Below are 24,823 nucleotides of genomic sequence, written 5' to 3'. Positions count from 1 at the left end.
TTTTTTCCATCATATTTTCCCTTTTGGCAATGGTTTCAACCATTTGTTTGATTAAAAATTTGATAATATGCATAAACGCTTACTTTCTTGAGTGGTCTTATGATTTTGACCAGGACTGTATATAGGAGAAACACAACATAAGTTAGAAATAAGACTTGAACATAAAAGAGACATAAAGAATGAAAACTCCTTAAATGCACTTTTCTGCCATTGTGCTGAACATGATCACTCGTTTAACTTTGATCATGCAAAAATTATCAAATTCGTTGTAGATAGAGCTAAACGAAGACTTCTAGAATCAGCACTTATTTCAAATACTAACACCATCACGCAGAGAAAAGTTTTATACAATTTAGCCCCTATTATAGGAAATATAATAATCAGAGAGCAAAATATCAATACAGATCCTGGGTAATCAGTCTATATGTCCTTAACCGTCTCGCCTCATATAATTTCAACAAAATAAATACGATAGAAAAAGTAAATGAGCATGTGCATATGCATATGAAGAGCGTTTTAATGTGTGTGTATATATATATATATATATATATATATATATATATATATATATATATATATATATATGCATAGAATAATCCAACCTTTCTATACGCATATTTATAGTTTCTACCCAGAATGGGAAGGATTTTTGTATTTTTTTCCCCCCTTTTTCACTCGCATGTGGTCTGTAATCGTTTTCTTCTACATTTTTTCTTACGAAATCCTGATGATGTCCCCTGAAATAGGGACGAAAAGTTGATTATTATTTTATTAATTCTCGGTTTTCCTTCTCAAATAACACACACACACACACACACACACACACACACACATATATATATAACGAATGAACTCTTTTTCTGGGTCAACGGCCAACTAGCACCGTGTATATTTGTGTGTGTGTGTATATGTGTATTGGGGTGGAGAGGACTCCCGTAAGCCGTGGTGAAGGCAACCTTTCTAGGAGAAGCAAATCTCTGATTTAAAAAAACCATAAAGCGGAAGACCATTACCCGCATTAAGCTGGTCTGCAGTTTAATTTGTTGTTGCTGGCTATCTTGCTCTTGCTTGTTGCTGGATCTCAACATTTTGAGCCGAGAGAGAGACTTAGCTGTCGTACAAAGCTAAGACTCTGTAACATCATATTTGTATAGATACTCCCTCAGGCATATGGGCTCATGGATTTTAAATGTCTGAGGGAGTGGCACTCGTCTGACAAGACGTTGCAGTCATCATCATCATCATCATATATATATATATATATATATATATATATATATATTGAGGTATGTTGTAAAGAACTCAAAGCGTTAGATGATAAAAATTATTTATCTACAAACTATGCATTATTCCAAAGATAACATTTTCAGTGACACGGATAAACTTTTCTTGCTTAGAAAAGGCCGTTATATTCCCTTTTCAATCATCTACGACTCCCGGAATGAAAACAGTTTGAAAAAAATAATCACCGCTTTTATCGTCCGTTCTTTCGAATATCTCTTTTGGAGATGTGCCAGTTTACAGGGATTGTCCATATGAATGTATGAACCTTAATTGTAACTAAGTATTTTTTAAATACAACTTAATTATTGATTACAAAGGTTGCATGTTTATCATATGTATTTATATTTAGGGTGATGTAGTAGAGTGTAATTCATTTATAGAGCGGCAAGTGAGTTAAATATGGGGATAGCCGACTGTTATTAATTTGCCGAGTTGGGGGTGGGTGTTACTGTTATTAAAGGATTTATGTCTTATAATAATTTTTATATATTTTTTTTTCTGTTTGATCATAAAAGTGTTATTATATTAACTATACAAACTGAAGAGGCACTCACCCTAAACAGGTTTAACCGGCATCTTCCAAAGGAGGAAGTTTTATGGGAGTATAAAATTAACAAGCGGTCCCTAATCGAAAGTATATCCCCATCAAGGGAGATGAAGTTCAGATGCTGCTCTTGTGGGGAGGTGTCACCATCCTCCTACATACAGCACCTCACATACCTGGCACAGGTAACACCCTGGCTTTCTAGGCCCGGGATCAAAGATCAAAGATGTAGTATCTGTTCCGGCACTAAAGACCATATGTGGGGGCAACCCCACATATCAGACCATTGCTCATATAGCAATCAGTTTTGTCCAATGTAGGGGAAACCCTTCATACCAATTGTCGCTATCCAGTTCCCCCTCCCCTCACTTTCCACATTAAAAAACGACCTTGTGCCTAATTTGCTCAGTGAGGAAGCAAATAAATAACCACTCATCTGGTACTGACCAGGTTCAATGTTTCTTAACTTCCGCAATCTATCGAGAACTGGTGTATCAATGTGATTATGCCATGTTATTTTATTGTAGTTTGTTAGTTAAAGGAGAGCTTTATATGTAATGTTAGAAAACGTTATCCTTGTCAGCCAAAAGTAATGGCCTAACAACTATCGAATCAAGTCGTTATATTTGAAACTTAACTTTTGTTTTCACGCAAGTGTGCTCATCACTTGTCTTTATTTAACTGACATCTTGATATATGAGGTGCCTTAAATAAGTTTCCGTACATTTTTGTACAGGCATTTAAAATTATTATAGACTCTTGAAAATTCAGTATGTTATTGCTATACATCTTATGAGATGACAGACTAATTTTCATGATTTAAGATTCATGATTTAAGATTCAAATCAGGAATTGGAATACACCCTACTAAAGCCTGATTGTCAAAGCTGGTGAATTTCAAAAATGCAATCTGGACATGAGGCCATTTCGAAGAACGATATGCAATAAAATTCTGTTTTAAACATGGAAAAATGTCACAGAAACGTATGGAATTCTTTGGACTACTTTTAGACCATCTTGCATGAATTAAGCATCAGTTTTTAAGTGGCATAAGAGATTCAAGGAAGGCAGGGGGTCTTTGAGGGATGATGAAAGGTGTAGGAGGAGTAAGGAAATAAGAACACCAGAGCTAAATAAAGAATTTCATGGATAAGGTCCGCCGTGTGTTTAAAGAGACAATAAGTGCACAGTTTGATGTCAGTGTGGGAACTGTACACACAATTAATCGAGAGGAATTGATGATGTGGAAGATTCGAGCAAAGTTTGTCCCAAGAGCGCTCCATCCTTGTCATAGACTATTTGACCAAGATGGGCATCAAGACAGTTCGTAAACCTCAGTTCAGACCTTGCTCCCTGTGACTTTTGGTTATTCCCTAATCTCAAGGAAAACCTTAGAGGCTGTCGTTATGAGACAATTTAGAAGATGAAAACACAAGTGCATTGCAGACAGAGGAGATTACTTCAGAGGAGACTAAAGTTTCATGTGCGTACTATCAATAAAATTGCCTGTATGAAAAAAGTCCGGCAAATTATGGAAGGTACCTCGTACTTCTAAAGAAATTCGGTTGCATTTCAGGATGTCCAGTTTAAATGTTAGAAGCTTGTATGGAAAGTCATATGAGATTTGTGCATTTTTTTGAGAGATGTATTAATCTACGTTCTTTCTTATTTAATTTTTTCTCCCACTTTCCTATGAAGTAAGTATTTAGCTATCCTCTAGGCTGTTAGACACAACATCAGGTGAGATTTTAAAAAGACAGTATATAAGACTACCATTGCATTAAATTTTAACTCGAGAAAAGCTGTGTTTGAACTTGGTATAGATCTTCGTTTTTACTTGTATTCCTACAAGAGATAATTGGACGCTAGTGAGCGAAAATTCAATTTGAGTAAAATTTGAGTGGTATCACGAAATTCCTTCAATACTTCAACCATTATCGAAACTAATTTTGGCTATTGAAATTTTTAAAAGACAGTTTACTAGAAGAAATGTATGATTTACAAAAAAAAATCCCCGGTCAGGGCACTGCAGGTGATTAGAAATAAACTAACCACTTCTCGAAGAAAGAAAGCAAAACCTAGGAGGGTGTAAGCTGCCAAGGACTACAGAGGATCATACCTTCGTTCAACAGAAGCAAATTGTTGGTCAAGAATGTTATCTTAACTGGCATGAACCACACCCATTCAAGCTTAACGTAATAAAGTATCAACTGTTCATAGTTTGTATCAATCATTACTAGTTCGTATTGTGATTTGTTATAAAATAACCTTACAAGTTCGTATGCCATAAAGCAGAGAAACAGAAACAAATACGGGCGCTTGTGCATTATAATTGGATATCTAAAAATCAAAATAATACATTTTAACTAAAAACACTAGTACGCACTTACTTGTTTTGTCGAAATTAATAAAAATTCCCCCCCTAAATTATGAAAAATTATGGAGTAGAAAATCTGCTAGAACTATTAAAAAAACAAAAAACAAAGACAAAACAATCATTACCGATTCGCCAATTTTCTAATTTGAAATGGTGACAGTTAAAAAAAACAAGGGAGGTAAGTCAGTTTGTCATCCGGAATAGACAAAACTAGTAAAACTGCATTATTCGATAAATTTTACTTGTTTATTTAATTATTTTCTGCTCAATCATTTTTCATAATTGGGGAAATTTTTACACGACACATAATTACATAATGGAGTTTTTTACTTAAAATGCATTTTTTTTTATATCCACTTATAATGCACAAGCACTGAAATCTGAAAACTGAATTTTTGCCAAGATGCTAATTTTCTGGTTCCAGGTGATGACATTTTTACTTCGCCATTTCCGAACGGCCAGTTGCCAGATTGTTGGTATTTTTTGGCACTGAAAATGCCAGAATCTATGAAGACAGTTAATCAAATAGGTTTCATTCACACATCGAAATTCACATTTCTTTTTAGATACGTCCTCTCTATGGTGGTCTTTCCTCTTTGATCGATCGATCTGTCTCGCTTACATTTACAATAACATTTCTTTTGCTAAACGTACAGATTGTGCAATAAAATGCCTGGTTGCCACTTATAAACAAATAATAATATGAGGGACATTCCAAAAGTAATGCCTCCTATTTTTTTTTATTCCGCCCAAATTGATCAGAGAGGATTGCAACTTGCTTTGTTATGATAACTGAACGTATGCATTCATGACTTGAAAGTTTCATCTCTCTGTTGTATATATTGAGGGTGTGAGACTAAGAAAGCAACCCCCTGTCATAGACGTGCATCAGAAGCAAAGATGTGTCAGTGAATTCCTGGCAAAAGTGGATTGAGAATGGTGGTGACTATGTAAAAAAAAAAAAATTTAGATGCACAAAAGATTGTTCATCTTAGTGGTACCACTCCCGTCTCCATAACTCTTTAACATTTTAAATTAAAAAACAAAACATAGGAAGCTTTACTTTTGTTTTGTTTTTTATTTTACTTGATAATTACCACTTACCAAGGCCTGAAGGATGAATGTAAGGTAGTACTGCAGTAATCCTTAATAGTGTGACTTAGGTAGAATTTGATTATTTGTGGGGATAGCTCAACAAGAACTTGTTTACATTGGATTTGAAGGCTACCATGCTGTATTCGACTGGGAAGCAAGCCAGCGGAACAGTGTTCCACAGGCAGGAAGTTCTGGTCATGGACCAAAAAATAAAAACAATGGCTGCTACATCTAATTATATGCTGGTGGGTCTTGTAAACTAACGAGATTTCTAGTTGACTCATATTCAAATGAGATGCCACTGTCTTGAATACAAAACCTGTTTTACAAAGACGAAGCACATTTTGAATCGTGAGTTTGGATTGCAGCAAAAAATTGTTAGATGAAAGCACAATATATTACTAAAAGTAATAGTTAATACGCAGGGTGGAACGATAAAATTGTCGTCCTGGAAAAGACAACATGATTCCATTTTCGTTTGATAAAAACCGATGTTATTTTTTTTGTTACCGACCATTTACTAGTTGGCCAGTTGTGTACAAATTCAAAGATCGATAGCACCTTCTATTATGTCTGAAAGTGATACGATGTTCAATGAGTGAGATTAAGATGCGCTGCTGTACAACGCATGCTCTCTAGCAATCCAAGTTATGGCAACAGGACCATACCAAGCACTCTCAAAATGCAAATTCGGATAACAGGGATGTGTCCAGGGTGATGAAACAAAATTTCTGGCGACAGTTATGGTCTTTGGTGTTATTTCAAGTGAGGGCCACATCATGCCACCTCACATCTTCAAAGTCGACTTGAAAATCAACACCAAAGTGTACTTGGATGTGCTGAAGAGTGTAGTGATGCCCTGATGCAATCAGGTGGCAGCTGGCAGACCCTGGGTGTGGCAGCAGGACTCGGCACCGGTCTACAAGTCCAAAGAGACACAGGCTTGGCTTCAGAAGGAGTGCTCTGACTTTGTACCCTTCTCTCCTGTGGTCTGAACCCACTAGACTACTTTGTTTGGTCATTTGTCAAGAACATCACTAGTAGGACTTCTCACAATACCAAAGCCAGCCTGATAGCCGCCATCCACCAAGTATTCGCTGGCAATTGTAGAAAAGGCATGCTTTAGACCCATAGCGAAAAAGTGATCGAGGCTGAAGGCGGCTACATTGAATAAATGACATCTCTACTACATAATCAAGTTACCTGAATTGATTTTTTTAATATAAGTTTTAAAATAAAGCTGTTGTGTTGTTTTCTTTGGGGCGACAAAAATTTTCGTCTCCCCCTATATACACACATATAAATATATATACATACATAAATATACACACATATAAATATATATATATACATACATAAATATACACACATACATAAATATATATATATATATATATATATATATGTGTGTGTGTGTGTATGTAAAATATGTATATACATAAATAAATATGAAACATACACCCTGTATTGTTTAGCCACTGATTGAATGATTGCAAAAGTCTTGATAAAAAACTTCATTACTAACTAGCGAATTCTTACCATAGTTGACTAAGGAAAAAAATTTATCAGGCAGTTGTATGCAGTGTGATTATGTATGGAAGTGAAACCTGGCCAGCGAACGTTGAGGACATACGTTGCATGGTAAAAAATTATATGAGAATGATATGATGGATGGATGACACAGTACAGTTTATCCATGCAATATGCTTTTTAGTTAGTCCTTACGTTACGCTTTATAAAAAACCAAATACAATTTTGGAAGGCCAAACTGCTTCAAAAAAAAGGGCAAATTTGCAAAATTTGATTAAAAAAAATCAGTCTGGCAAACGTGAATAAGAAGCGACCTCCCTTTGATGTAGCTTCGTTTTCGAATATCATTATAATAATAGATGATCATTGTTTTAATGGTTGGAGAAAAGAAACTCATATTAATTTTGACGTGCAGCCGTTCTTCATCGAAGAAAGAAGTCAGCAAAACTTTACATAAAAAAAGAGAACATTCGAAAGAAACGGTAAAAACAGAAGAAAATTGTCTGGTGCTGGACTGAAAGAGTAAATTAAAGATTATATATTACAATGTGAACTTTTTATTTGTATTGAACTATGTAGCACAATATTACTTTCTGAGTATTAGTATTTATTAATTTATCTAATATTAAGTTAGTCCTATATTTAAAATACAATGCACACTATTTTCATAGAATTGTTAAACATATATTTGTTACATTTTTCTGTCCAAAAAGGTAATTTTTTGCGTTATTTAGAAAAATAGCAGCTTTTTTTAAAAACATATTTGTTGATTAAATATATTTCTAATTCCGTGGAATTTCCACAGGTCCTGCTAGTTTTTGATTATTATTTTTATCACACGACCAAAATGTAAATACTTCCTTGAAACGTGAAATTCAGTATAAAGGAAATCTATATATTAATATGATAGCGTGTGTTATTTTGTGTGTCACGCTTACACCGTTTTCCTTCTGAGTGACTGTCGTTTGTTATGACCTTCCATTTCTTGTAATAAATAATTTTACCATGAATTCTTCATAAGTTTTTTTTTTTTTTTACATTTTCACCCCAAACAAGGCACATTGCCACTTTGGTGTAGGGGGCTACTATCAGGGGCAACAACTACTGGGGCACTATGTAGGGATTTGGGCAGCAAGATGTCTGTTCACGTTGCATTTGAACTTCTGCACGTCAGTACAGTTGGGGAAGTAGGGACCTGGAATGGAATTCCAAAGTCTAGCGGTTCTGGGGAAGAAACTACTGGAGTAGAAAGATCTTTTACATCTAGGGATCTCTACTGTGTGGGGGTGGGATTTTGCAGCCTGTCGGTTCTGTCGAGGGTGTTCACGTCGTGGGGGCACAAGTGCTTGCAGTTCGTTAGAGCATTCACCACTAAAATACTTGTAGAACAGGCAGAGGGATGCAACGTTTCGTCGATGGGACGAAGGCTGAAGCTTAGATGCCAGTTCAGGGCCTATCAGATTTGCGACTTTCTTTTGAACCTTGTCAAGGTGTGAGAGACTAGTAGCCGATGCACCAGCCCAAATGACAGCAATACTCCATACATGGGCGAATGGTGGCCTTATAGAGGTACAGGATACTTTCGGGTGTTAGTAGTTTTCTAGCACGGTAGAGAGAACCCACCTTTCTTGCAGCGGCCCTGGCAATGCCCTCAATGTAATTGTTCCAACTCATGTTTCCTGTGAACGTTAGGCTAAGGAGCTTGAAAGACGTACTCTCAGATAAAGAGTCGTTGGCTATTGCTATAGGTGGTAGAGAAGGTTTCTTGTAATTATTGAATGAAACTAGTTTAGTCTTGGTGGCATTGAACGTGACCATCCATTTTTGTCCCCATTCCACTACAGATTGGAGGTCATCCTCTAGTGTTTCTGCCATTTCTTTAGATATTGTGTTTTGGTTTCGGTTTCAATTATAGCTGATGGCACTTAAGTCTTCTATTTTTTTATAATCTTACCAAGAATTCTTCAAACGTTTTGGTTTTGGTTTCGATTATAGCTAAAGGAACTTAAGTTACATATATATATACATACATATAGTTTTTGTCCTCATAAATTTTAGTTTCGGTTTAAATTCAAGCTGATGCACCCAAGTTATATGAATATATTCTTTTTTTATTTTTGAAGTCACAACTTTATAATGTATAAGAATAGATAGAACATTAACTCTATAATAATATATACGAAATCTGCATGAGTTAAAAAATTATATGTAAGCGCATTTTACAATCGGGCTATGTCGAGCGTCCCTGCTAGCTTAGATAAATACTTTTGCAGTTTTAACAAAAGAACTACAACAATATAAGGGGGTCTCCATTTATACTGAACATCCATAAAATGTTGACATGAATATATTGCATATGAAAAAATCCATTGTGGAATTTCCACAGGTCCCGCTAGTTGAAATTAATAGAAACTCTTATCGACAAATAATCGAACTGAATTTGGGAAAATAGTATATATTTTCGCATAAACCGTTGCCATGCAATTGCGATGCATTGCCACCAGTAGTAATAGGAATATGCATTTCAGGCATCTTCGAAAAATTGTTGCCATCATCGTCTTTCTTCATCCGCAGGGAACCAAACACATCTTGTATTTTGCTTGCAGACATACTTCACAAAATTTCACACTCAATTTATTTTCTTTCTAGATATTTTATGTATTTTTCATTCATTTTTCTTATGGCCACCGTTCTCTTCCCCGATGTCAAACGTCTCTCCAATCTTCTGAAAGAATCGAGCGCAAGAATAGCTAAAATAAAAGTAATATTTTATGATAGAAATTCCTTGAAGGCAAAGGATGACAAGCTAATTTTGCATCTGTTGTTCAAAACCTGCGAAAACGAAATCTGCTTAAATTTTAGTAAATTTAATGTGTTATTCAACGAGTACCTGCCTTTATAGAACAATTGTGAAATTAAAAAAAAAAAAACATAAGTCAATTGTGAGACTGCACACTTTCGTCTGACAACGTAAGAATGAGCCAAGGTTGTTTTTTTTTTGTTTTTTGTTTTTTTACTTGCATATAGCATTCGCTTGCAGAGTTATTCTGTCAGAATGCTTCTTGGCAACCAGTTTCTTGTTCACTGATGTAGCGACTGAATTGTGAAGCCATCTGGATGAACGCTAAAAAGCAAATGCCTCAAATACTTAACCTCTTTCTTTCTCTGCTTTGTTTGAATTTGCTTTCTTCGTCGTTAGTGAGTTTTCACAGGGACGTGCTAAACCAAAGTGCTTTCAACCTATGAAAATCGTTTCAAACCCAAAAAGTAACACATCTATGTGAAAATAAAAACAAAACTTCAAAAGTAGGCAGCATTGAAAAACACTAAATTGTACACTTAACTCCCCCCACCCTCCATCATGAATTTGACCGAGGGAAGTGAAACGGAACACTTCAATGACTCACATACAAGAGTTATTCATCTCGCATACACATTCCTAGACATTAGTGAAAGCCAGGCAAACTGAAATGAATTGCTACTTACAGTTATACATGCACTAAAAAAAGAAAAAGAAAAAGGTAAACCTACGCACACCATATCATTACACTGCGTACATAAGCTTGTTAGAATCTTTACTCGTTCAATAATGCTTTCTATTGGTATAAGTTCACTGAAGTTAGGCCTTTCACGCTTAATTTTTACAATCACACTAACTAGCGTGACCTGTGGAAATTCCACAGCGGATTCTTTCATATGTAATATATTCATATGTAATATATTCATGTCAGCATTCTGTAGATGTTCAGCATAAATGGAGACACCCTGATATTATTCTAGCTTTTTTGTTAAAAGTGCAGAAGTATTTATCTAAGCTAGCAGGGACGTCCGGCATAGTCCAGTCGAAAAATATGCTTTAAATATATTTTAATTCATGTCGATTTTGCATGTATTATTATAGAGTCAGTTTTCTATCGATTCTTGTATATTATAAAGTTGTGATTTCAAAAATAAAAAATATATATCCACATAACTTGGGTGCATCAGCTTGAATTTAAACTGAAACCAAAAAATTATAAAGAAAAAATATATATATTGGTTAAAGGGAAAATTATTCCCAACTCGTATTTAGGTAAAAATGTACTTCCGTAAATAATTGAATTCATTCAAAACGTATCGCAAAAACAAAAACAAATAACATCTAAGTAAATCGCGATATATCCGAACAGTCGGTGAGGTGGACGCGAGGTAAGAGTTTCGGCTTCTTACCATGGAGTCCTGATTTCAAATCTCGCTAGATTCAGCCACTCTGATGAGTCGTAGACGACGAAACACGCGTCAGTGGATAATTATATTTTAAAAACTATATCCATGCCGCTCCCCATATGGGGGCACCAAATTGGTTAAAAGGAAAATTTTTCCCAAATCACATTTAGGTAAAAATGTACTTTCGTAATTGAATTTATTCAAAACGTATCGCAAAAACAAAAACAAATAACACACACACACACACACACACACACACACATATATATATATAAATTGAGTTCCTTTAGTTATAATCGAAACCGAAGCCAAAACTTCTGAATTCTTGGTAAAATTATTTATTACAAGAAATGGAAGGTCATAAGTAAATGACAGTCACTCGGCAAAAAAAAAAAAAAAAAAAAAAAAAAAAATCATATTTTAAAAACTATATCCATGCCGCTCCCCATATGGTTAAAAGGAAAAATTTTTCCCAACTCACATTTAGGTAAAAATGTACTTTTGTAATTGAATTTATTCCAAACGTATCGCAAAAACTTTTGAATTCTTGGTAAAATTATTTATTACAAGAAATGGAAGGTCATAAATGACAGTCACTCGGAAAAAAAAAGATGCAAGCGTGACAAATAATACACGCGCTATCGTATTAATATATAGATCCCTGCTCCTCCATGTGCTCTAAGATTTCGAACAACCTTAATTAGCTTTGCCATCCAAATAACTTTCACCACATCCGAGTTCTCACCTGCTTCCATTTCTTATATACAACCTGATTATTCATGTCATTTGGATTCTTTGTTCTTATCTTGAGTATTATTGTCAAAGCATTTTGGTCGATGTATCCCCCGACCTTCTTCATGTGTATCCTATCAAACTCGGAAATCTTTTTGTCCAACTCGTGAATCTGTATCTAATTTCGAACGTGACTCTTTATTTAATCCACAGGAGTAGCATGCTCTTGTTCTGTCAGCCATGGCAGAAGTCTTAAGTGAATCACAATTGTATTTTGAGTGTCATTTGCACTGGCCAAAGAATTCAAATAATACTAATGTTAAATCCTCATTTCAAAAATTCAGAAACATAATTTACTTGTATAAAATAAAATACGTATTATATACGTTTGAAGCCAAAACAACGCATTATTACAAAATAAAACGATATTTATTTTGTTTGAAATTTATATTGAAAATCATTAATATATTTCAAAGGAAACCTTCATCTTCAGTATGTCTTTCTGTCTTTTTTTGTTACCCTGTTCTTGTTGGAGCAGAGAATCAGCAAGTATAAGTCCGTTTGTTGTTTCTACGGTAGTTTATTTTATTTTTTTTTTTTAATCACGGGACGGTGCGTTTGGTCACGCGGGATTCTCGTTAAGATTTTTGTTCCTTAGAAGTGCTGGTTGAGTTTCAATAAAATAAAATACGTATTATATAACAAACGCATCGTTAGGTGTATCAGAATTTTTGTAGGAATTTTTGACACCCCTAACACGAAACTGCGAATAAAATATAAAAGACTCGTAATTTCTCTTTTAAAAGTGGTTTTTTTTATTTTCTTTATGAATGGTACTTCCAAACTAAACTATTATAGTTGTATAAAAAGTAATAGAAATATTTTTTATTAAAAAAAAAAAAAACAGTAAAGAAATTAATTGAATTTTACGAGTTCAGTATTTTTCAATTTTTAAAATTTAAAAATCTATCAAAATTTTTCTATTGATTCTATTTTTACGATATTTTCAGGATGAATGTGAAATTTTATGCTCTTTCCAATAAATTGAATATAATATTTTAGACAAACGTTATTTTTTAAATTCACGCCCCCCCATTTTGAAATGTCTATTAAAAAGTAAATAATTAATTTACTCACCAAAGTTTTATATATAACAAAGTAAAGATAAAAGATCAATAAATAATATATTCAAATTTAAAACAAAAAAGAAGTGATTTTTTAGAAATTTACCTGTAAAGTCCGAAGTTTAAAACCTTTTTTTTTTAAACCACCTTGTTTTGTTTTTTTTTTGTTTTTTGTTTTTTAATGAAACCGTGGTTCTTGCTCCTTGAATTGAAAAAAAAAATAGGGTTTGAATTACATTTTTCGAGTAGTTATAAGCTTGGAAAGATAGGGGTTCGAATTAATTCACGGCCCCCCCATTTTGAAATGTCTATTAAAAAGTAAATAATTAATTTAGTCACCAAAGTTTTATATATCACAAATTAAGATAAAAGATCAGTAAATAATATATTCAAATTTAAAACAAAAAAAAAGTGTTTTTTAGAAATTTACCGGTAAAGTCCGAAGTTTAAAACCTTTTTTTTTTTAAATCACGTTGTTTTCTTGTTTTTTTTTTTTTTTTTTTTTTAATGAAACCTTGGTCCTTGCACCTTTCATTGAAAAAAAAAATTAGGGATTGAATTACATTTTTCGAGTAGTTATAAGCTTGGAAAGACAGGGGTCGAATTATTCAATATTTTTTTACGAAGTTTCTGACACACCTAACGCACCGTTCCGAGATTTAAAAAAAACTACCGTAGAAACAACAAACGGACTTATACTTGCTGATTCTCTGCTCCAACAACAACACAGCAAAAAAAAAAAAAAAAGAAAGAAAGACATAGTGAAGATGAATGTTTCCTTCGAAATATATTTATGAATTTTAATATAAATTTTAAACAAAATAAATGTTTGTTTATTTTGTAATAATGCGTTGTTTTGGCTTCAAACGCATATAATACATATGTTATTTTATTTAAACTCAACCAGCGCTTCTAAGGAACAAAAATCTTAGCGATAATTTATTTGTGTTTTAGTAGAGCCGGTTATTTTATCTTTCGGTCTCATGCTGCTCTTTTACTGACCAGTGATCAACTTACTCTAAGAAAGGTTTGACAGGACAATATGTACTCCAACATGCACATTATTCAATGTTTAAGCTTTGGTATATGTGATACATTGCATTGGCATTTAAATTCCAACATATGCTGTAGGAGATGCGGAGAAGAGCTGTCAACATTCGAATGTGAAAGTTCTAAATTATGTATATGTAAGATTGTAGGTAACTATTAGGGCTGAATATTCTTTTCATTCTTTTGGCTCTCAAATATATATCCGACACTCATATACGGCATAATCGCGTTGACACACCGGTTCTCATCAGATCACCGAAGTTGAGCAACGTTGAGCCTGGTTAGTACCAGATGGGTGACCATTTGGGAATTCTAGGCGCTGTACGTGCTCTCCGCTTATCTCGGCATTTGTTTCCAGTCGTCCTGTACATTCACTTCACTTGCCACTGGTATTTAACAATGTGACTCAGGAGAGGGGTGGTTGGAGATTGCGCACCTCCTGCCACAAAAATTTCATGCGAAGGCACCCCTTCGTGGGTATCCATAGTCTGTCAAAGACTGAAGCAGCCTGATATATCTGACACAGTAAGACGCAATCAATCAACCGAGAATCACATCAATCTACATAAAAACATAAGATATTAACGGATATATACTCAAGAGTCAAAACCATGAAAAGAATATGCTGTTGTCACAGCTCTAGTAATTATATATCTAATATACTGGCAGTCGAATTTTCTATATCACACCTACATAGCATTGCGTCTGACAATCCGGTATTTGATTCTACCTAAACAGTGAATTTTGGAAATTTTCAATCTGTTTTATAATATATATATATATATATATATATATATATATATAAACAAATTGCAATTGATTTCATCAATTATATATTCTGTTCAACCAGATAATTCTTTTAGTAAGAGAAACTTCATGATAAACATTGTTAATTGTCATTGTATAATCAACAGATATGATTATCCAATGATTTTGCTGCGTTTCTTAATATTGCAAATGGCGTCATAATTCACTGGCTAGCTCTTCCCATTCATTCCATTAGTATAAACATTATCCAATTCCTTCAAATTAACGCATCTGATTCTCGTTTATAGATCCGGTTTGGTAATTCAAAATATTTTATTTTGCAAAATCAACATAATATTTTGCTTTAAATATTTACCGACAGATGGTTGCGTAGTGGTAATATGGGGGAGAAATACATATGAAGAGAGAGAGAGAGAGAGAGAGAGAGAGAGAGAGACAGAGACAGAGAGAGAGAGAGATAAAGGACACGTATATACAAACAGAGTAAAAAGAAAAACTAGCTATACTAACACTAAAACATTGTGTCTGCTTGTCACGATGTTGGTTTGCTTGTCACGTTATTTGAGTATATATGCTAATACTAAGACAAGGTCGCTGGGAAAATGGTGGGATCCTTCTATCGATCTAGTAGATATCTACCTGCTGATGCAATTTTCTTCCAATATAAGAGCCAGGTATGTCCAAGGATGGAGTACTGTTGCTGTGTTGGGCAAGAGCTGCTGGAAAGACCTTATCCTACCTTGACAGAGTTCAAAATATTCATAGCCTAGTGAGGGATGCCCTCTTCTCTTCCCTGCAACCTCTTTCTCACAGAGAAGACGTTGCGAGCCTGTCTCTGCTTTATCGTTATTTTCATGGCAAGTGCTCGTCTGAGCTCCAATTTATGGTCCCTCCTCGCCAAACACTTGTCTAGCTGAAAACACTATCAATAATTCCCCCCCCACTCTTTATCCGTGCCAAAACCTAAACGTAGATTCCTTGAACAAAGCTTTTTTCTTAGAACTGCACACCTGTCGAACTCTTCCATTTGCCTGCTTTCTGGCTGACTATAATATGGTTGTCTTCAAGTCCAATGTAAACAAGTTCTTGATGAGTCGTTCCCCTTAAGTAATCCAATTTACCAAATTTCCACTACTAACAATTACTACGTCACTGTCCCATTGACCACTGTACACTTATTAACCCTTATCCTCGAGTGGCCTCTGGGCCTTGATAAGTGGTGACTCCTTTGTAAAAAAAAAAACAATTTTGAATAGATAGGAGGTTAGAAACTTGGTTTTATTGATGCTCTGGTGGCCTCCTTGTGTAGAGTAGTGTTCTTTCAAACCAACACATTTCAGGTGAAAACATTACTTACTTGTCAAAGTTAAGATAAGTTACTTTTCTACTTCCATGGATAAGTGTTTGTGTTTTAATTTATTTTAGAGTGTTTTCCTTACCAATAAAAGTAGTGTTCAACATATTATTGTTACCAAATGCAAGATAAGTTACTCTTAATTGCAAGAATAAGGTATTTGCGCAGAATTTTATCCATATGAAAAACCAAACAAAATCTTATCCGTGACGAACTGCATTATCTAGATTCCAACGGATCTATATATCGATATCCGATTTCAATATTTATGAGAAATCTAACTTCTTTTGTTTAGTTGTTTGTATGTGTGTGCATTTGTATATGTGTACATCCGCATGTGTGTGTATTTGCATGTGTACATTTGTATATGTGTTTTTGTCTACTTCTCCATTCAGTCATTCATTCAGACTCATACATAAACAAATATTAATATTATTATGAGAGTAGTTCCAAAAGTGAAAGCCTTCTATTTTTTTTAGCACAAAAAGTTGAAGAGTTACAAAGACGGGAGTGGAATCATCAAAATAAGCGACCTTTTGTGCTCCAAAATTTATTTTTCTACAAAGTAACTACCATTCAAAATGTACTTTTGCTAGAAATTCAGTAACACATTTCTACTTTTGACAAATGCCCATGATGAGTCGTTTTCTCAGTCTCACACCGTCAATATCTCCAACAGAGAAATGAAACTTTCAGGTCATGAATGCATAAGTTCAGTCATCATAACAATGCAATTTGCGATCTTCTCAGATCCATTCGGGCGGAATAAAAAAATAGAAGGCATTATTTTTGAGATGCCTTTCATACATCGGTTGCACATCGTTGGATATAGAGACGTGGCAACGAACATTTGAAAGCAGAGGTGTGCATACATGCATATTCCAGATGGAGTTGATCCACATGTTTGTGTCCCATAAAAATGACCGAAATTGTACTTATCACGGAAACAAAGAACTGTTTAGATTCCAAGGTTAGAAGTCATGAATTGCGCAATGCAAAGTAGAAAAGAAGAATGTGGTATCTTGGCGTTTACAATTCTAGGAATGTCGATTTATGAAATATGAGAGAAAAATAAATAACAGAAAACAGAAGAAAGTCGACTGACAGCGGCGAGCGTGATTGACATCTTGATATCTCTCCATCGGCGAGCCACACATCAACCAGCCCCACACAACTAATGCCTTTCTCTCTCTTTCTCTCTTTGTCAAAGAACAAAAAGCTTCATTATAAATAAAACTTATGCTTTAAACCTCGTCTCTGTGTTGATATTGAGAATAGCAACAAAGAATTGTCACTGTGTATATATTATATGAATTGTATATACATTCAATAATGCAACACACATGCCTCCATCTTTATACATTCACACAATGACAAGTTCGTCCACGCATGGGACTAAACACAATGCGAAATGAGTTTAACAATTATAACAGAGTATTTTACTTTTACACATATCATATCGAACTCAAATTTTAAAGTTTAGAACTAGTCTGAGAAATATGGTTTGGAAGTTTGCTTATTGATTTTATCTACATTTTTTTCCAGCAATTAATTTTCTTAAATGAGAATTCGAGTATTAAACTATAAAATATTAAAAGCATTAGAAAGGAAAATACCTAAATATTAGTACTAGCGAACTTAACCGGTACTGACGTAGGGTTTCCACTATGTTACGCTTATGGAATAAACGTGTTTGATAATCAATCATTTGTAACACTAGTGAAATTGAATCTTGTGTTTTTGACTTTAGATAAACTTTAGACAAAGATAAAAAGGAAATGGCAGAAGCACTAGAGGATGACCTTCAAACTGTAGTGGAATGGGGACAAAAATAGATGGTCACATTCAATGCTGCCAAGACTAAGCTTGTTTCCTTCAATAATTACAAGAAACCTTCACTACCACCAATAGCAATGGCCAAGAACACATTACCCGACAGTACTTCCTTTAAACTCCTCGGCCTAACATTTACGGCAAACATTAACTCGAATAGATACATTGAGAGCATTGCCAAGGTTACAGCAAAAAAGGTGGGCTCTCTCTACCGTGCTAGAAAGCTACTTACGCCTGAAAGTATCCTGTACCTTTATAAGGCCACCATTCGCCCATGTATGAAGTACTGTTGTCACATTTGGGCTGGTGCATCTGCTACTTGTCTCTCACTCCTGGACAGGGTTCAAAAGGTGTCGTCAACCTGATAGGTCCTGAACTATTATCTAAGGTTCAGCCTCTGTCCCATCGATGAAATGTTGCATTCCTCTGCCTGTTCTACAAATATTTTAATGGTGAATGCTCCGACAAACTACAAGCACTTGTACCCCCTCCCCGATGTGAATACCCCCGACAAACCCGAAAAGCAGCTAAACCCCACCCCTTCACAGTGGGGATCCCTAAGTGTAAGAAAGCCTTCTACTCCAATAGTTTCTTCTCCAGAACTGCTAGACTTTGGAACTCCCCTCCGGGATTCTGTTTTCCCAACTGTACTGATATGCAGAAGTTCAAGTGTAATGTGAACAGACATCTTGCTACTCATCTCCCTTCATAATACCCCGCAAATTATGTCTCTCCTTGGCCTTCGGGACAAGATCAAAGTGTAGTATCTGTTCTTCAGATGCTGCACTTCTATTTCTTGTTCTCTTTCGGTGGAGGAGAAATCCTTCACGACTGAGACAATTTTTATTTTTGTACCTTTTCTCCACGTTAAAAAACGACCCTGGTGTCTAACTCTGTCCCGTGGGGAGGCATAGTAAATAGGTACATCAAAGTAGCACTGTCCCTTGTTTAGGGTGAAAATTGAATTTAAAAACAAAAAACAAAACAGCATTAATAAAAAAAATCTTTGCGTTGTTTGTAACAGAAGAAGAAAAATTGCCAAGACATTTGAGATGTAATCCTAAATGCTGATATGTTCAGATTGGTCCATTTGATGTGAAAAAAAATATCTGATTCAAAAACCAGCTTCAAAGATGAGAAGGGGAGACTGCATTTTTTTCTGCAACTGCATGAGATCAAATCTGTACTCAACCCAAAGAACATTCTTGTTGATCTCCTTAAGAGATTACACAAGTATTGCAAGTCAGCAGAAGAAAACGACACTTTATCCGTTTGAAACGAATTATACAACAGAAGATGATTTATGAGTTCAAGCTGGCTATTATTTTGCAAAGAATCAAATTATTTACTAGCAAGATTTTACAATTACTAGCAGGGATACCTGGCGTTTCCCAGGACAAAGGTGTAACATATTTCTATAAAAACTTCTATACTTATATCCGTCCTTTTATCTTTCTCTCTTTCAGTCTTCCTGTTTTTTCCCTTCCTCTCCCAACCCAGCCCATTCCTCTCTATGGACATACTCATAAGCACAAAAGCAACTCCCTTTGTGGATTTCTCAAGGAATGAATCGGCACAAGGAAAATAACTTCTAGATTAGTATGTTAGTTAGTACATGAACTGGTCGAAAAACCAACCTCCCCTGTCGACATTTTTGTCAGTTTGGGGTCAAAGATGAATATTTTTCTTCTAAATGTTAGATATTATTCATCTAGTGCAACATCGATCAAGAAAATACCAACCTGGTGGGTGTTTGTTCTGTAGATTTTTTCTTTTTAGGTAGACATATACACATGCGTACACAAACTATTGCCTTTCATATAATACAAGATTGGCTTTGTAGTGCATTTTCTAAACCTGAGGATAAATTTTTAGTTTGAGAACATTATTTTGCAGTTTGAATTTAAGAACAATATTTTGCAATTTGAATTTGAGAACAATATTTGGTGCTTGTGCACTTATTGAACCGTACTATTTTTCAATAGAATTTTCAAGTTAAATTTAAGTTTTATGATTTTTTTAAATCAAATTATTAAGTGAAAGTAGAAAATAGTTAAAAAACACTTTCCTCTTCCCAAGTAAAGAACGGCTTTCTTAATAATAATATTTCAATACGGTTCAATAATTGCATAAGTATTCGTTATTTTGCATTTTGAATTTGAGGATATTATTTTGCAATTTGAATATGAGGATATTATTTTGCAATTTGAATAGGAGGATATTATTTTGCAATTTGAATAGGAGGATATTATTTTGCAATTTGAATAGGAGGATATTATTTTGCAATTTGAATAGGAGGACATTATTTTGCAATTTGAATAGGAGGACATTATTTTGCAATTTGAATGTGAGAGCATTATTTTGCAATTTGAATGTGAGAGCATTATTTTGCAATTTGAATGTGAGAGCATTATTTTGCAATTTGAATAGGAGGACATTATTTTGCAATTTGAATATGAGGACATTATTTTGCAATTTGAATGTGAGAGCATTATTTTGCAATTTGAATAGCAGGACATTATTTTGCAATTTGAATAGCAGGACATTATTTTGCAATTTGAATAGCAGGACATTATTTTGCAATTTGAATAGCAGGACATTATTTTGCAATTTGAATAGCAGGACATTATTTTGCAATTTGAATAGCAGGACATTATTTTGCAATTTGAATAGCAGGACATTATTTTGCAATTTGAATAGCAGGACATTATTTTGCAATTTGAATAGCAGGACATTATTTTGCAATTTGAATAGCAGGACATTATTTTGCAATTTGAATAGCAGGACATTATTTTGCAATTTGAATAGCAGGACATTATTTTGCAATTTGAATAGCAGGACATTATTTTGCAATTTGAATATGAGGACATTATTTTGCAATTTGAATATGAGGACATTATTTTGCAATTTGAATATGAGGACATTATTTTGCAATTTGAATATGAGGACATTATTTTGCAATTTGAATATGAGGACATTATTTTGCAATTTGAATATGAGGATATTATTTTGCAATTTGAATATGAGGATATTATTTTGCAATTTGAATATGAGGATATTATTTTGCAATTTGAATTTGAGAGCATTATTTTGCAAATTCACTGTAAACAAATTCTTGTTGAGTCACCTTCCTGTTCAATCACCAATATCATTACCAATCATCACGGTCTTGTGTCACCGTCTATCAAACACTCATATAACCTTTATCTTCTAGTAGCCTTTGAACCTTGATAAGTGGTCACCTTTGGAGAAACATGTACATTATCTGCAAACTCTTTTTTGAACAATATCACATAGAAATTCAATTTTTCCTGCATTTTTGGGATATCATTCTTTAGTAAACTGATTAAGATAGGAAGCATATATTATGATAACGAGCCATTTTTGGTAAGTTTACCAACTTTATTCGTACCATAAGTCGTGTTATCATGAACACGACGACTTCAGAGTGTGTCATTAATCAAATTTTTACCCAAACTGAAGTTGACAGTTGTTTATAAAATCGAGGTTGACTAGTGCTGCCAAAAGGTCAAAATTAAATTAGCTGACATGCAGACTATGAAAATATAATCTCTATATCTATGAAAGTTAAATTGTGTGTGTGTGTGTGTGTCTGTGTCTGTACATTTTCCTACCAAATTACTCTGTCAATTTTCAGTCTACAGACTCAAGATTTGACATAAGAGGTATTGAGATTTGGGAAAATCTTTTTAATCGGTTTTCGGCCAGAAATTTGGCTGTCAAGGAGTCAAAATTCAATAATGGACTTATCTAGAGCTAACGAATAATGTTACATGTTGTGGGTAGCGGATCATTTCCATTCATTTGACCACTTGATACACGCCAGTTGAGATTCCAATCTAGACAATCACTCCGACAAAAACTGAGCCATTTCAGTGACTTTTTATCTGTCGGGCTGGGGCATTCGCTCTGATTAGTCCTAAGAGGTCCAGCCTCTAAAGTATTGCCTCCCCTCTTTGGCTAGAGTAAGCTTATTGCTTACTGCCTGACGCATCCCCACTGAGAAATTCCGACAGGACTGCTCAGGCAATTTTTAAAAGGCCAGAGTGTTTCTTTTTTAAAAGCACCGTCTTGACTCTCCCCACCTTCTGACCTTGTGTCATATCTTTTTACAGGAGGAAGGACGTAAATACCAGCGATTCGTGGCAGTTATGGCCCCAGAATCATGGCATATACTTATTTAACATACCTTTGTTAATTCACTTTTGTTAATTATACCACTGCTTTCGTCCTGATTATTACCGGCCTACAAGGCCACAACGCTTAATGAATTTTTATACTATTCAAACACAAAGCTGTTGCCCTATGTATGAAAACAAAACAAGAAATCCATTAGTGTTGAGACGATTAATTGGAATCGGAAATCGAAATATTTGAGGGTATTGGAATCGGAAAAAATTGTACCTATTTTTCGATGCCAAAATGATTCTTTTAATTGTCTCTTTTGCTTGATTTTGCTTAAAGCTTAATCTTCCGTTGCTGGTACTAATGATAAAATAATAAATATTTATTGATTTCATTCAATAATTACAAGAAACCCTCTCTACCACCTATAGCAATGGCCAACGACTCTTTATCTGAGAGTACATCTTTCAAACTCCTTGGCCTAACGTTCACAGGAAACATGAGTTGGAACAATTACATTGAAGGCATTGCCAGGGCCGCTGCAAGAAAGGTGGGCTCTCTCTACCGTGCTAGAAAACTACAAACAGCCGAAAGTATACTGTACCTCTATAAGGCAACCATTCGCCCATGTATGGAGTATTGCTGTCACATCTGGGCTGGTGCATCTGCTACTAGTCTCTCGCTCCTTGACAAGGTTCAAAAGAGAGTCGCAAATAATAGGCCCTGAACTTGCATCTAAGCTTCAGTCTCTGTCCCATCGACGAAATGTTGCATCCCTCTGCCTTTTCTACAAGTATTTTAGTGGTGAATGCTCTGACGAACTGCAATCACTTGTGCCCCCACGACGTGAGCACCCTCGACAAACCCGACAGGCTGCAAAATCCCACCCCTACACTGTAGAGATCCCTAGATGTAAAAGATCTTTTTACTCCAATAGTTTCTTCCCCAGAACCGCTAGACTCTGGAATTCCATTCCAGGTCCCTGCTTCCCCAACAGTACTGACGTGCAGAAGTTCAAGTGTAACGTGAACTGACATCTTGCTGCCCAAACATAGTACCCCAGTAGCTGTTGCCCCTGATAGTAGCCCCCTACACCAAAGTGGCAATTTGCCTTGTTTGGGGTGAAAATGTAATAAAAAAAAAAAATAAATAAATAAATTTTTTTTTAAAATTTAAACTACCAGTGTAGCTAAAATCGATAGATCGTCCCCCACAAGTATATTTTTTACGTTTAGGAAAACATTTGCATATTTAACATGTGTGTTTTTACGGTAATCAGAGAAAAATACAACTCTATAGTTAAATATTTAGGGATTTTTAAAAAATCGGAATCGGTAATTGTATCGGAATAGGGAGAAATATAGGAATCGTCCCCTTACTAAAATCCATAATACTTATTTTTATGAAAGTTGTTTTTAAAACGATTATATAAGTTGGATATCCTATTTACTCTAGTAAGCACTGTACTCTTCTTTATATAAAAATTCAGCCGAAACATTATAATGCAATGACAAATTTGCAGTAAATCTGTCAGCAGTTCAAGAATAAATAAAAGTAAAATAGCAATAAATAAAAATGAGATAAACAAACTAAGATAGACAAAACCTTTCGGCTAGCTTTGTGAACGGAAGAACGCCCTAAGCACGCTTGAGGAAGAATGGCTTCCAGTTAGAACTTGAGACTGAATAAAAAGCAGCTTCTCTTCTTGAAGACTGAGTTGTCATCTAATACCGTAGTACATTTAACGTACGTACGTACGCTTGTCACGCTTTCCAGATTATAGATTATTCGATCGGGAGATCCTCTTTATTAAAAAGGAGGATAAGGAGGTGATAACGAACGTTAAATTAGTATATAAATATGCTAATTTAATGTACATTGTATGTTATCTCCTTCATATTCTCCTTTTTAATAAATAGGATCTCCCGATCACCGAAGATGCAATGTAAAAAAATTAAAAAAAAAAAAAAATTGAAAAAAAAAAAAATTGAAAAAAAAAAAAATTGAAAAAAAAAAAAAAAAAAAAAAAAAAAAAATTGAAATAAAAAAAAATTCCACTTTTTGGCCACACATGAAACTAAAATATGCCTTCTAGCTAGGATCCAAGGGTAGTATCTGTTCTGTCTAAAAATGGTATAATTATATTGTGGGGGTTTCCATTCGGGCTGAGCGTCCATACAATGGAAATATATCACAAACTCCTATAAGGATAGTGGAGGTAAACTGTAATAACCAGATATATTCTGACACTACGTTAACCAGATTACTTTTAGAGAAATACTTTTACAGTTTTAACAAAAGGGTCACAATAATAACACAGGGTTTCCATTCATGCTGAATGCCCACAAGATGCCCTGCAGCAATATATTACATATGAAAGATGCTGCTGTGGAATTATTTTTTATTTTTTTTATTTTTTACATGGAGGTCACTACTTATCAAGGCCCAGAAGTCACTCGGGGATAAGGGTTATTGTGTGTACAGTAATCAATGGGATAGTGTTGTATTATTCATTAGTGTTGGAGGTTTGATAAAGTGTCATGACTTAAGGGGGCGGTTCATCAGGAATTTGTTTATGTTGGACTTGAAGACATCCAAGTTGAAGTCAGGAGGGAAACAGGCAAGCGGAACAGTGTTCCACAGGCGTGCAGTTCTAAGAAAGAAGCTTTGTTCATGGAATCTACGTTTTGATTTCGGCACAGATAAAGGGTGGGGAAACTTATTGACAGTGGTTTCAGCTAGACGGGTGTTTTTCGTGAAAGATTGGCGAGGGGGGGGGA

The 24,823-nt window shown here is 34.7% G+C and overlaps 1 pseudogene; it reads left to right on the top strand.

Annotated features, from left to right (window-relative positions):
* The first annotated feature begins 14,153 nt into the window (after window positions 1-14,153).
* On the top strand, window positions 14,154-14,270 carry LOC145286797 (5S ribosomal RNA; annotated as a pseudogene).
* Window positions 14,271-24,823: the final 10,553 nt, after the last annotated feature.

This window comes from Euprymna scolopes, chromosome 10, assembly GCF_053919585.1.
Source record: "Euprymna scolopes isolate OS-2025 chromosome 10, ASM5391958v1, whole genome shotgun sequence".
Classification (NCBI taxonomy): Eukaryota; Metazoa; Mollusca; class Cephalopoda; order Sepiida; family Sepiolidae; genus Euprymna; species Euprymna scolopes.
The sequence above is the reverse complement of the archived record's forward strand: the minus strand, read 5'-3'. Positions and strand labels throughout refer to the sequence as shown.